At 39.8% G+C, this 15312-nt stretch overlaps 1 protein-coding gene across 1 annotated transcript in view; it reads right to left on the reverse strand.

Annotated features, from left to right (window-relative positions):
- Positions 1–10082, reverse strand: part of ptn (pleiotrophin) — a 95372-nt gene extending 85290 nt beyond the window's left edge. The window contains exon 1 of the mRNA XM_037542960.1: positions 9904–10082. The gene's annotated coding sequence lies outside the window, so the exon portion shown is untranslated. The remainder of the gene's footprint in view (positions 1–9903) is intronic.
- Between the last annotated feature and the right edge of the window lie 5230 nt (positions 10083–15312).

Genomic DNA, 15312 nt, shown 5'->3' on the forward strand with positions numbered 1-15312 from the left:
CAAATGTTTGCATTACATGATAGAACTGAGATTCCTCAAAGATGAATGAAGCCACAGTTCTCTCTTTATGGCCGCTGGCATGTATTTATTAAAACACGTCTAAGACACTTTAACTGTACCTGTCTGTCAGTAACCTCACACTCCACACTGGGTCTCATCTTTCACTCTCCAATATGACCTTCTAGGGCTTTATTCAAAAATAGAATAATCTCAGTTCATTTGATAAAAATAACCCTGTTCACCTTGAGAGCTAAACAGACAGAATGACAAAGGAGTTGTCCTGGGAGAGAGTTAAAACCATCCTATATGCTCAGAGGTGTGAGTGCATGTTTTCTTACTCAGCCCTGATTTGCACAAACATTTGTTTACATTAAGACTAAGTCCTTTGACATGGGAATATAATATCCCACTGCAACACCTGAAACCATATCCCTATGGTATTCCACATTCACTATATACAGGTCATAGGTGCTAAGCTACCCCACACAGTGCCAGTGATGCAAAGAACTGCTCTTCTGAAACACCAGAAGCTATTTGAGTACATAATGACAACCCTAATGAAGAATTTTCCTAAATGTGAGTGAGTGAGTAAATGAGTGAGTGAGCAAGCAAGGGAGCAAGCAAATGAGCAGGTGAGCTATAAGCCTGGTCTAACAAGTGCAACTAAAAATGGAAAGAAGTTGATTAATTAAAAATATTCAAAATCTCTCCAACATCTGTACCATGCCTCAGTCAATCATCTTGTCCTTGACTTTTTCCAACCTAAAACAGATGTTATTTAACCTATTTTTACATGATGTAGTGTAATGTGAAATAAACTTGACATTGATGAGGATTCAGGGTGCATATACAATACACAAACAGATATGTATAATTAAAAAAACATATATAAATATATTTCAAACAAGTAGTTCTTTTTGTGCTATGCCACTTTTAAGGACAATCTGTTTGAAATTTCCCTTGGAATCCCCTTATTAAAAAAATATTTGAGAAAGGCAACCTTCCTAAAATCTACAAACATTGACATTTGCATATGCATTGACTATATGCATTTAGGAGACCCTTCTATTCAGAGCGACTTATTTGCCCTTTATCTGCTTAACTTACCTTTGTTGCCTCATAGTGCTTGGACCCCTATAATTGCCATTTTCAGCTTTTTTTTGTTGTTGTTTTTTTTTTTTTTTCATTTCTCTGGAATATCTTTTTTTAAATAAATATATATCAGTTTCCACCTGGCTTCATGATTATACTATCTATTTTAATAACCTTGACCTATTTTACAAGGTCATATTGCTGTTTGCAAAATCTTAGGTGCCAATATCTCAATTTCATGTTCCATAACTGGAGCCGAACTATCTTGCACATACATTTTTGAAGTAGAGCATTTAATTTGTCTATTTGTTTATTTACTTTTGCTTCGCTTGCCTGATTGAGCATACAGAACCTTTCTAATGGTATCACCATGTATGTTTCCTCTTTCTAAGCCCACCTACAATTTTGTGACTGATATCAGGAACGGTTGATGGGATTTTACATTAATGTTATAAGTGAACCTTATTAGTCCCACAACGGGGAAATTTCACCTTCGCATTTAACCCATCCATGAAGTGAAACACCACATACACACTAGTGAACACACACACTAGGGGGCAATGAGCCCACTTGCCTGGAGCGGTGGGCAGCCCTATCTAAAGCGCCCAGGGAGCCGTTCGGGGTTAGGTGTTGCAGTTGGGGGTTAGGTGTTTTTGCTCATTCATGTACTGTCAGCTCAGGGGATCGAAGCCGCGCCCTTCCGTTCACCGGGCCGGTTCCCTAATCTCCAGCCCACGACTGCCCAACATAACATGCCACAGCTATAAGCTGCCCATTTTCTTCAACTACAGTGTGGCTACAGATACAAAAACACACATGAGCATATTTTTCACTGTCCTTTCTCTGACCAGAGAACATTTAGTACAGTGTCTGCAGTAAATCCTAGAAAACCTTTGTTCACCCAGTCGAGTTTGATCATGAACCAGAAGAACTAAAACACACCATTTTGATAATGTATTTCCTCACTCTCAGCAAGCGTTTAACTTTTCTTTTGTGCTCTCAGTGGTTGCTGAGCAGAGAAAATGCAGGTCTGCCCTTGTGCAGCAACGCTGGAGCACATTTTACAGTTGTAGTGAATGGTAAACTGAACTTAACTTGACAAGCCAGTGCAATCAATACATAATATAATAGTCTGTCAACAAGCTCACATTCAGGAGTAAATAGAAATGGCATTATGCATAAAATACAGCATGAATGGCTGAAACACTCTACCTTTGCCTATTAACTTGACTACAAGGACGGTATTGTGTTTGGGTGCTTTCTGACTTGCTAGTGTCTTCCAATGCTTGTTAATCCAAAATGCTTGCTATTGGTAATATTAACATTGCATGATATATAATATTTGATCATATATATATTATAATATTTTAATATATTGTCATATTATCTGCATTACTGTACACAGTAATGCAGGGCACAATGTTGAAGTTAGCAGAATGCAGCGGGCCAGAAAAATGAGTTCTACAGAATAATTGATAATGGATAGCGAGATGCTGGCTGCCAGTTTCTGCCTCCAAACAGCACTCTACTGTTTAAATAGATTTTCACTACAAGGTCTATTGGCAGCTTTGTCCAGTTCATTCAGTTTCTCAAATATTGAATTCATGTCATTGAAGTTTCACTCCATTACTTTTCCTGGGTGGATTTTGCAGGTTCAACCTATGTTTCATCCACAATAATTGATTTCCTTAAATAAACGTGAAATTCTTAGACATTCCTGCATTAAAAGCATTAGTTCTTAAAAGAAAAATCTTCTGCAGCTGAATAGTAACAAAGGACTTTAGACTCCCCACAGCTCACTGGCAGAGCTCCGCTGTGCACTCGTAAAATAAAACACTTAAAACAGGGTTCTTAAATGGTTCTTGGCTTGAATGTATTCATTTTTCAGGAGATATTTCTGAAGAGTTTAGCTATAAAACAATCTACTTGCATAAGGAAGGGAAAGAAAAATAATAGGAAAACTAGAAAACCCAAAACTAGAGCTTAAAAATGAGTAAAATATACAGAAAAAATGGGAGTCCCAACAACTATACAAGATCTGGTAGTCCAGCAAAACTGTCACCATTAGATAAACAGCACTTAAAGCTCTCATCTTTGAGAGAGAAGAGCAAGTCAAGCTCCACTTTTGCTTCAGATCTCAAAAAATTCACAGCTGTTTCTGTCTGTCCTTCCAGTGCAAGACTAACAACTCTGAAAGGATGTGTAGCTGTCAAGAAGCCCTTAGTGAGAAAAGGAAACAGGCGGGAAAAGAAGAAAACTTACAAATCAAATAAAGAAGCCGCTGGTGTTCTCAGGACAATTGGCTGACCACCCAGTCCAGACCTGTGTTTGGGATTACTTGGGTCATGAAAAGCAAGGAACGCAACTAACCGTAAGAAAATATTCCTGTAGATTAAGGGTAGATACAATAAATACTGAAAATGTTGATTTGATATTTAGTTTTTCTGTTAAATACATATTTCCTAGAATAAGTGAATGGAGCTCTTTACAAGTTTAAAATGTCTATGTTACTGGCCACCATCTGGTTGCATGAATCACTGTTAGCAAGGGGCTAAAATACTATTAGAATCCCATACAGTCCTTAGCAGAACTTTAAAGCATTATTGTAGAGGTGAGTTTTTTTCTTGCTTTTGAGTTTTGATATTTATGGCCTGAACTGTAAGCCTATCTCCAGTAGTAATGGTTCACCGCTGGAAGAGCAGTTCTTCTGTAATTACTGCTACAAAGACCTTTCTTGACACCTTTATTTTTCAGAGAGTGTGGGGCCCTCAGGTAGAGCTCAACTTCTCCCCATAATAATTACATGGAGGAGTCTTGCCTCCCCTAAGAATTCCCTCTGTTAGCGCTCCTTTTGAGTAACTCCCCCATCCACGGCTTGCCTGTAATTCTGCTGTAGGGCCCACAGGTGCCTCTGTACGGGAGCAGTCTTGTGAAAAGGTTTGGACCGCAGACATGCAGCTTTGTGCTCAGTTCAGTGTGCCTCAGAGCATGACATTCCATACCAAATGATGTTTGCAAAAGTCACGAAACAAAACAAGAGGGTGGAGAGAGAGAGAGCAAATTCACTCCCTTTTAGCACCAACTAAAGCTATTTTTTTCCCATTCATTTGGGGACATGCCAAGCACTGTTGTACTTGGCACCCCACGCACATAAACAGCATTGCTGGTGTCTTCATTAAGAAAAACAGCCTAGGAAAAAATACACAACAACACATGGCTGGACACGGTGAGGAATCCATTTTAGCACAATATTTAGCAATAAATTTCATGGAAAATGTTTTTGAAACAGAAGAGTTTGATTTACACACTACCTGTTTCCATAGACTTTTTGCACAAATTGCAAGGAATGAAATGAGAATGTGTAAAAAGATGTCTATCAATGAAAAAAATGCATTTCACGGTTCTAGCTTTAATCTCATGTCATAATCTTTGCTACTGTTCAAATTTAATAACATGCCATTCACACCTCAGTCCGTACACTGCTTGCTTATGTTTTTTCTTCGGAATTGGTTGTTTTTGTGACATCATGAAAACCAACTTGTTTACATATATTCACCTATTCGGAGTACATCACTTTAGCTCCACCCACTCTCACTGAAGTTATAAAGAATGTTTCAGCCTGGGCTGTTTTTGATTGAGGCATGTATCAGTTTTGACGATACAGTAACAAAACAGCCTGTTCAATTTTAAGAGATAAAATGGTCATAAAAAATAAACATCAGGTGGACAACAGCACAATAAAAGCATAGGATATGCCCCTTTTTAACACAGTGTTCACAGTTTCCCGGATTTCCTTTGGCAATAATCCTAACCTCCAGCTGATCTGAGGCCAGTCTCCCAGATGGGCCTTCGCCGGTTAATCTCTCTTTCATTAGATGCTCACCATGTGCTGATGGTAAAGAAATGAAGCGGCTCCCTTTCAGCATAGGCATCACCGCTGTGCCTTTTGTGTGCACAGGAATGAAGCAGAGTTTGGTCTGGCTGGAGTGACTGTGGCCTGACTTAAAATAACTATGGCAACAGCAGGAGCATTGAGGCCCTCTCTCTCTCTCTCTCCCTCTTTCTCTCTCTCTCTCTCTCTCTCTCTCTCTCTCTCTCTCTCTCTCTCTCCCTCTCTCCCTCCCTCTTTCTCTCTCTCTCTCTCTCTCTCTCTCTCTCTCTCTCTCTCTCTCTCTCTCTCTCTCTCTCACTCTTTCTCTCTCTCTCTCTCTCTCTCTCTCCCTCTTTCTCTCTCTCTCTCTCTCTCTCTCTCCCTCTTTCTCTCTCTCGATCTCTTTACAGGAGCAGCCGGTTAACTCTGCATCGCTCCCATTCACATTCCAGTCAGGAACGACCCACTTTATAGACCTCAAGCACACACATGCCCAATGCAACATGGGAACAAACTACATGTACTACACATTGCACACAACCGCAAAGCTCCACATCTATTTACATACATATATATGCAAATAAACATATGATCATCAGGCATAACACAGCTACAGTAAACAAGTATACTTTCCAGAAGTAAAATGGTAAGAAATATAAAATAAAATCTAGTTTGCGACGACTACCATGAGCTCAGTGATAAGAGGGAAGGTGGGACGCATTTCATTACTGCTCTTATATTTGGCTGCAAGCCCTGCAGGCAAAATAAAAAAGCAAAACTATGGTCTCTACTGATAAAAGCTGGACCACCATAAACGACAGAATTTTAAACATTTTTTAAGGAAATGCTTTAAACTTAAAAAAAAAAAAAAACAAAGACAGAAAGAGGAAAAAAAGCATCTACAATGTAAGACAATCATCTGACACATCAATACATGCAGAAAACAAGTGAGAACCACTAAAAAAGATCTAATCCCATTTCACACCTTGCCCCCACCATTTAGCCCCTAGCCCTCCGTTTTGAATGTTCACGTCTAGGGGTAGGGTGTGCCCGCTTTTTTGTTAAAATAGAAGGGTAGGGTGAGGTGTTAAGGCTACATGGCCCTCTAAATGGAGGTCTTTCAAAGGCACAGTCCAAACATATTATTAGGAAAAAAAAAAGAAAAAACAGCAAGATGACTGCATGAGTGACCCAAGTAATCCAAATATGTAATTCTTTTCTGTTAAAAAAATGACAATAACCATTGCATTATTGTAGTTTAATGTTATTTCAGTGTATTATGGTCGTTTTCTTCATAACAAGCATAAAAAACCACTAATAGTATGCTGATGTCTCAGTAGCTAGCTAGCTAAATTTCCCATTCCACCTTAAATAGTCCAGCAATATTGACGCCTGAGAATGTACCTGCTGCTCCATTTAAGGTGGAACGGGAAAATTTGAACAAGAAACTGGACAATAGCTGACTTTATATAGCTTCCTATTATCAACGAATTAGAAGTGGGCGATAATAAATAACATTTACATACATTCTCTGAAGGCATGTGATGCCCTAAATGAAAGTAAAGCCCAGCAGTGAGGTTGCTGAACTTTACCTTCCTCTGCTATCACTGCAGACTCGCAGGGTTGCCTACAGAGCAGCGCTAGTAGCCTGTTAATGAAGCAATGACCATTTTTTATTTAAGGGGGTGCTCTATTTCATAGGGGAAGAGTTCAACCACTACCCCTTGCAACTTAGTCACAATGGGCAAGGTGACACTCAAAAACAAGGGGAAGGGGTAAAAATAAGAAATTGGATTGGGCCTAAGTCTTGTTCTAATCTCCCACTCAACACCCAAACTGCTCTGTCCCTCTGACTGATACCTTATCATCATCATCATCGTTAACCGCTAGATAGGGTCACAGTAGCAATTGAGAGAGCAGAGAATCCCAGACGACTCTGTCCCCCGCAACTTCCTCCAGCTCATTCCCAGGGACCCCAAGCCGCTCCCAGGCCAACTTGGAGACATAATCCCTCCAGCAGGTCCTAGGACGACCCCAGGGTCTTGTCCCGGCAGGCCGTGCCTGGTACACCCCCACCAGAAGGCAGATGACCGAACCACCTCAGCTGGCTTCTCTCAATGCGGAGAAGTAGCAGCTCTACTTTGAGCTCCTCCCGGATGACCGAGCTCCTCACTCTATCAAATAGAGTTCAGCCTGCCACCCTACCTACCTTCTGATACCTTCTGCTTTCCCTTTTTCATCTTCATGTTTTGCTATGTCTCTAACACTCTGTTCAAAGAGAGAGACTCTAAAAGTCAAAAAGAGAAACACACTTGCTCTGTCTGTATAACAAACACAACTAACATGACTCCTGATAGCGCTCAGAAGAAGCACCTCACAAAGAAAGAGTGTTGGATTTAAGGTTGTTTTGACTTGTTTACTAACCAAATAACTCACTAATATCTAATGACTAAGTTTAAACTCAAAATATAATTTCATAACTCTCTCTTTTTGTATCTTGTGAAAAAATAAATCAACTTTGTTTCCCAGTATGTTAGCACAGAAATAGAATTAATGTGCGAAGATTTGAAGCAGGTTGTTCAAACTTTTGCATTCGACTGCATATACTCAATTATAGTCCTGTATATTCTTATTCATAACTTTGTCAACCCAATCACGTCTATATCTGAAATGTTCAATTCTGCCAGTCCTCATGGTATCAAAATTTGTCTGAGCACAAAACATGGATCTTTCGAACTGATCAGTCCAATGCTTTTGATCACAAGGGGCTACTGATTAGTAACAAAACAATAGTAAATGCAAATTTGTTTAGGAACACAAGCATGAAAATGTGATATAATCAAAACAATTTGAATGGGTACTGTTAGACATTCATCCAAGGTCTAATTATTCAAAGTGTCATTACTTTAGGCCAATTAGAACATGTTCTGTGGCATTTTTCCAACCATGCTAAATTGTGGTTGGACAGGAATGGTTCTTTTAGCAAACTTGTGATTAAAGGATGGATGGCTTCTCTTATCATTGATCATAAACAAACACTGCTTCTAGACAGAGTGCCACTGTAAATGGCACCATTAGACACTTCCGACTTTAATGAAAGTTAGAATGAAGTTTCACCCCAGCAAGAGAAAGGATTTATAATTCCTCACAATTTTTCAAGAAGCATAGAATCAGAGTATGAGATGATCTTCCTGTACAAATCTCTTTGATAAACTTTGTTATATGTCTGCAGGCAGTGTTTTTTTCTTTGACCACTTTCAACATCCAACTTGAGAGATTTTATCCATTCGCATCTACCAGAACAGCACTGGGCTGCAGTACACTGTTTATTAACCACTTAAAACCACAGGCTTTTTACATGCTAAGTATGTAAAAATAGTATTACATACTATTCTTAGGTCATAGAGGAGTGTAATTAAACATATAGGGGCCCTGGCCTTTTAAGGGGTTGTTATTGTGTTATTGTCTTTTCCAATACTGATTCTACAGAAGGATGTAATATGCAAATAAAGCTTTGAATCAATCACAATAGGCCTCATTTAGCAATATCATTTTTCTTATTGTTCTTCTTTTTTCAATATGTTAGTTTTTTGTGTCTTTGAGAAAAAGCCTAAAAACAGTCAGATTCATGGCGTGTTCTTAAACCACAGAATTGTTTGCATGTTTGTGCTCTTGACTGTGCAGATTCTGTTCCTACCTAAGGACAAATCCAACATAAGAAAATATTGATGAATATCAGAGACTTCGTGAAAACTGCATAAGTGGGTTTTAAGAATATCTCCTTAAGAATGGCTGGAGATATGAGGCCCAATGTTTTTCTTTGTGTGCTTTGCTCATCTGTAGCAATCACAGTTCCAGATGGGTGAAAAAAATCTAAGCTTTGATGTAATTTATCAAATGCGAATAAAATAGTGTTGGCCAATCTTTAAGCATGTCACATTGATCCGCCAAATTGTTCTTGAGTCACCAATGTGCACGAGGTACCACAATCACAATAGCAATATGACTGGAAAACTAATATTTTGTCTATATTGCTCCATTGTACATCTTTGTTACAACAAAAAAGAAAATGTTCTAATCAACTTATGTCATTAGTGTGACATACAGAGCATTGATTTCCCAGTTCATACATTCCATAAGTTACAAAAATATTAGTTTCCGTGATGGTACAGTAACTTTGAAAACAAGGTTAATTATTTTTGTTGTGTCACAAAAAAACAGCACATTTACATAAATCTGCCTATTCAGCTGATTTTCAGCTGTTCGACTTCCAACCTAGAAAATTTCTATAATCTAATAAGGGAACGCAGAGCTGTCCAACAGAGAAGAATAACAACAAGAAGACCTCATGGTTGCAAGGATGACTTTTTCTCTGGGAGTTTTCATGAACCAATGTGTTTATTTAATTAAGTTATCTCCTCAGAATGATGCAGGCCACATTAGTGATCCACCAATGTGCAAGGCACATCACAATCCATAACAATGTCATTGTAACACTAGTATTGTAATGTCCATATTGGTCACTTCTACACGACGGATGTAGCTGCCACAGTAATAAAGACATGCACGTTATCTGCTAGTCCTGTCACGTCATACAGAGCAGGCCTCGAGCATTCAGAGTGACTCTCGCTTCATCAGTGGACTGTGCTCGCTGTCTCAACAGGACTTGTAGGAAACTCTGTGGAGCCCTCACACACATTCATGCCCTCACACACTCGCCGGAGCATGGAAATTTTCTCCGACCACAAATCTCCCTCTGAAACTTCTCTGCCTGTCTCCTCCATGCACACACATGGCGTGAAGCAATATATTCAGAGCACACAGCTTCCCTCAGGCTCTCTGCTGAACCTGCTATCACTCCCCTTCTCTACTCACCCCATCTCTCTCTCTCACCACTCTTACTGCCTCTTCTTCTATAGCCTCTCTTGCATGGTACTTACTTTTAGTTTGGTGTTTCCGCACTCAGAGAAGTCTTGCTCCTCTCTTCTCATCCACTTTGCGTTGGCTGCTTTTTTTTTGCTCACTCTGCCTTCTCTTACAGATTCACTCTCTGTCTCTAGTGAACTTGCGCTCTCTGAGCCACCGGGTTGTGCTAATGGTGTATGTGAGAGAGTGTGTGTGTGTGTGTGTGTGTGTGTTGAGGGGGGGTGGGGGGGTGGATTGTTGTTGGGTTGTGCCTGTGCCTGGGAGGGCGTGCTGAAAGAGCTGCTCTCAGCCTCATGATCACACCCTCATTAACACAAGGTCACCCCAGGGACGAGTGAGATGGAGAGAGAGAGTGAGAGAGAGATATAGAGAGAAAGAGAGAGAGGGAGAGGGAGAGAGAGAGGGTGAAGAGGTAGGCAGAAAAAAAGCTATGGGGTGGATACCTGTCAATCAGAAGGATATATAATCTGTATAAAGTTTAGGAACCAGATAGTCAAAAAAAAGGACTGGCTGATCTTGCCCAGTAAACTGGGAGTAACAAAGATGTTTTCGAAAAAAGGTTCAAAATACTATTACTTATTTTGTAACTACTACCAATTATTAAGTAATTACGATTAATTAAATGTAAATGTATGCTATTTACAGTAAATGGCCTAGTATGTGGACAGCAATACATTGAAATGAGCTTGTTGGACATCCTGTTCCAAAACAATGGGGATTAATATAAAGTTGGACCACCTTTGTAGCTATAACAGCATCCATTCAGATTTTAGAGCAAGTGAGGATTTGTGCCTATTCATTTAAAAGAACATTTGTGAGGTCAAACTCTGATGTTGGACAAAAAGTTCTGGCTCGCAATCGATTCCATTTCATCCCAAAGGTGTTCTGTTGGGTTGAGGTCAGGGTTCTGTGCAGGCCATTGTCTTTATGGACCTTGCTTTGTGCAGTGGGGAACAGTCATGGTGAAACAAGAAAGGGTCTTCCACAAGGGTCTTCCACTGTTCCCTCAAAGTTGGAAGCATACAATTGTCTAAAATGCCTTCGTATGCTGGAGCATAATCATTACCCTTTCACTGTAAGGGGCCAAGCCCAAACCCTGAAAACAGCCCCAGACTATTATTCCTCCTCTGCCAAATTTTAATGTTGACACCATGTATTCCAGTAGGTAGCATTTTACTGGCATCCACCAAATCCAGGTTTTTCCATCAGACTGCCAAATACTGAAGGGTTATTCATCACTCCAGAGTTTCCACTGCTCCAGGTCTATAGTGCCTATTGTGAAAACAAATTTCTGATGCAGTTCCCATGCTGCCTTTGCTTTCAGAGGCAGTTTGGAACTCTAAAGATTGCAACAGAAGAACGTATTGTCTGTTTCAGCACTTAGAGTTGTTGTTGCTCCATGACACTTCCATTTCACAATAATAGCACTTACGGTTGACTGGGGTAGATCTAGCAGGTCAAAAAATTCATAAACTGACTTGTGGCAAAGGTGGCATTCTATGATAGTGCCACATTTAAAGTCACTGAGCTGTTCAGGATGACTCATTCTACTGCCAGTGATTATATGGTTATATGCTTCATTGTATCAACCTGTTATTAATGTGTGTAGGTGAAACACCTGAACTGAATACTTAGGATGGTCAACATACTTAAGGTCCTATATATACCTTGATCTGCATCATCTAAATTGTATAACACTAAATAATTCACAAACAAACCTGCAACACCGCCTCAGACAATAATTCAGTGAATTAACTATTCTGGTCACAATATTTGCAGCTCTTCACACTGGACACGACAAATGAGGCCATGTATCAAAGTAATGTTTTATGACTATTACTACAGTTTAGTGTGATTGAATGTGGTGCCATTAATAATTGGCACAATCAAGCTTTCAGTGCTTCATTCTTCATTTGTTATAGCTGATGTTGTAATTTTGTTCTGTTTGCTTCTTGTTAATTGCTTCAGCAAAGGAGTGCACACTGCGTGTCTTCCCCAAGAAATTACATTAACTCACTTATAAATCACATTACCTCTGCTAGGCACAATGTGCTTTTATAGTGCTTTTATAAACCCATCATTAAATAGACTGCAGAAGTGGCAGCTCTGATGCTCTGATAGACTATGACGCTCTGCCCAGGTTAAGGAACACACATCTGCTTGCTATTAAGACTTTTTTGTGTTTTAGATCTGCTTCTATGGCTTTATTCCGTTGAGAAGTAATTTTCCATAAATTATGCCAACCAATAAATTAAACCTCTCATTGCCTTTTTTAAGAAAGATGTGAACTTTTTGTAAAACAAGCAGATGATCTGGAAAACTCTATGAAAGTTACTGTAGGATTAATCTTCACATGCGTGATTAAGATTAATTTTCTTGGTTTTGAAACTGCTCTATAACAGGACATTGTGTGATTGCATGTGCAATGTAATCTAAATATTACATAATAGTCAAATGGGGCCTTTGATGTTGGTTTTATACACATTAGGTTGACAGTTTAATTTAAAATTGCATATAATACATGCACTGTGAGTTGCATTGAAAACTGTAGAGAAAACCCTCAGACCATGTTCTAGACCTGCGGACTCATGTTTCCATAATAATGAAAACATGCTAAGAGATGAGAAATGAGCTGGAATTTCTTTGCAGAAGTAGATCCCATTATTCATCTTACAATGGACAGTAAAGCCAACTGTCGGTTGTCTTATTAGTCTTTGATTATGCAGAAAAAGAAGAAAGTGCTGCAACTACTTCAAGTGTACAGTAAAAATCTTTCTTTTTTATTAAAGACACAGTGTTTAAATAACAGTGCTAGTGATTAAAACACCAAGATAAAACTAGTGCTTCGGCTACATGCTTTCATCTGCATGCATCAGTGTAAGATACAAAGCAACAATAATCACCCATTTTAGCAGTCATCTAATGAGAGAATCCAATCAGCTCAGTCAATCAACATTAGGCTGCTTCCCTGAATATGGTAATTCTTAGGCATGATTTTCACAAAAGCAGTTTTTTTTTAGCTTTAAAGTCACTATTACATTGCCCTGCAAAAGTTTGGGAGTACCTGGCTTTTCAAATAGTTTTTAGTTCAACTGAGCAGAAGTGGGTGAAGTCCCCTAAACCAATACTTAAGTATACATATAGTGACTTTCTTCTTCTTCTTCTTCTTTCGGCTGCTCCCTTTAAGGGTCGCCACAGCGGATCATCTGCCTCCATCTTGCCCTATCCACTGCCTCCTCTACTTTTACACCAACCATCTCCATGTCCACCTTCACTACATCCATAAACCTTCTCTGAGGTCTACCTCTTCTCCTTCTACCCGGCTGCTCCATCTCCAACATTCTTTGCCCAATATATCCACTATTCCTCCTCAACACATGTCCAAACCATCTCAACCTGGCCTCTCTGGCTTTATCTCCAAACTGCTCCACCTTCACTGTCCCTCTGATCTGCTCATTTCTAATCTTGTCCATCCTTGTCACTCCCAACAAAAATCTCAGCATCTTCATCTCCGCCACCTCCAGCTCAGCCTCCTGTCTTTTAGACAGAGCCACAGTCTCCAAACCACACATCATAGCAGGACGCACTACTGTCTTGTAAACCTTCCCTTTCACTCTTGCTGCTATCCTTCTGTCACACATCAGCCCTGACACCCGTCTCCACCCACTCCATCCTGCCTGCACCCTCTTCTTCACCTCTTTTCTACAGTGTCCATTGCTCTGGATGGTTGACCCAAGATATTTGAAGTCATCCATCTTTACGACTTCTACTCCTTGCATCTTCACCTTTCCACCTGCCTCCCTCTCATTCAGACACAATAGTCTAGAGATTTAGCTTTATTTTTATTATTTATAATGTTGATAATGTTTATACTGTTTCCTGTTTCTACTACTGAGTGCCTTACCCCTGTTACTCTGCTGCTGCTGTAATACTGTGAATTTCCCCGCTGTGGGACTAATAAAGGATTATCTTATCTTATCTTATCTTATCTTATCTTATCTTATCTTATGTATTCCGTCTTGTCTCTACTGACCTTCATTCCTCTCCTCTCCAGTGCAAACCTCCACCTCTCCAGATTCTCTTCCACCTGCTCTCTACTCTCACCACAGATTACAATGTCATCTGCAAACATCATGGTCCATGGAGCCTCCTGCCTGACCTCATCTGTCAACCTTTCCATCACCATTGCAAACTAGAAGGGGCTCAAAGCTGATCCCTGATGTAACCCTACCTTCACCTTGAAACCATTTGTCACTCCAACTGCACACCTCACCACTGTCTCACTATCCTCATACATGTCCTGCACCACCCTAACATACTTTTCAGCTACACCTGACTTCCTCATACAGTACCACAGTTCCTGTCTTGGCACCCTATCATATGCCTTCTCTAGATCCACAAAGACACTGTACACAAATGTAGCTCCTTTCTTCTGACCTTCTCTGTACTTCTCTACCAACACTCTTAATGCAAAAATTGCATCTGTGGTACTCTTTCTGGGCATGAAACCAAACTGCTGAACTCAAATCAAAGTAATAGTAACTTCTATGAGAGTAATAAATAGGAAAAACAACTTAAAAGTATTGGCCCTACCCTAGAAAGATCAGCCCCTATATGCCTAATGCTGATTTTACATTTGTGTTGAAAAGTCCATCATTCCATACCTCATACGAACGTGGCCAACAACAGCATGAAGCCACAAAAATGTTGCCATCGTGACAGCATTACCGGCAAAAATGAATGATCAGAGGAAAGCTATGGCAGTGTAGATTGTTTATTTGAGGTGTAAAAGGGCTTGAGGACACTCTGTAATCTTTTATATTGTGTCGTATAATACTGGGCTCATCTAGAATTCAGCAGTGAGACGTTTGGCATCCTTTTCTCTGCAAAAAAATTAACATCCAGTTTATTCCACTACTGTGGCCATCGGCAAAAGTTGTAAAAAACCAACTCTTGACAGAACATTCCATTCACTGCTGTGGTCTGTGGAAGACTTTCACTTGCAGTGACAGAATTTTCCATCATAGCTCCATTGAAAACAATGGAATATCTGGTTTGCCATTTATCTGTGTCACAATTTGCTCCTCCCACTCCTCCATGTGCTGTTTGTTTTGGATTTTGGCTTGTTCTGTTTGTAAGTGTATTGTTTGGATCCTGTGGTTCTTTTGTCATGTCTGACCCGCATTCTCTATGTATTGGTTCATTGACCCTGCACTGTTTCGACCACGACCCTGAATTTGCCCAAAATAAACCTCACTTATCTCAGCACATGCGTCTGCCTCATCGCTCCTCCGTGTCACAATCTGGTTGTCCATCTACTGCCAACAGGTGAACACAGCATACAGCATGACTTATAAAATCCAAACTGATTTAAAAAATGGAGAGCATCACATATAACATCCATCTTTGACAGAACTTATTGC

The sequence above is a fragment of the Pygocentrus nattereri genome, chromosome 11 (assembly GCF_015220715.1).
Source record: "Pygocentrus nattereri isolate fPygNat1 chromosome 11, fPygNat1.pri, whole genome shotgun sequence".
Classification (NCBI taxonomy): domain Eukaryota; kingdom Metazoa; phylum Chordata; class Actinopteri; order Characiformes; family Serrasalmidae; genus Pygocentrus; species Pygocentrus nattereri.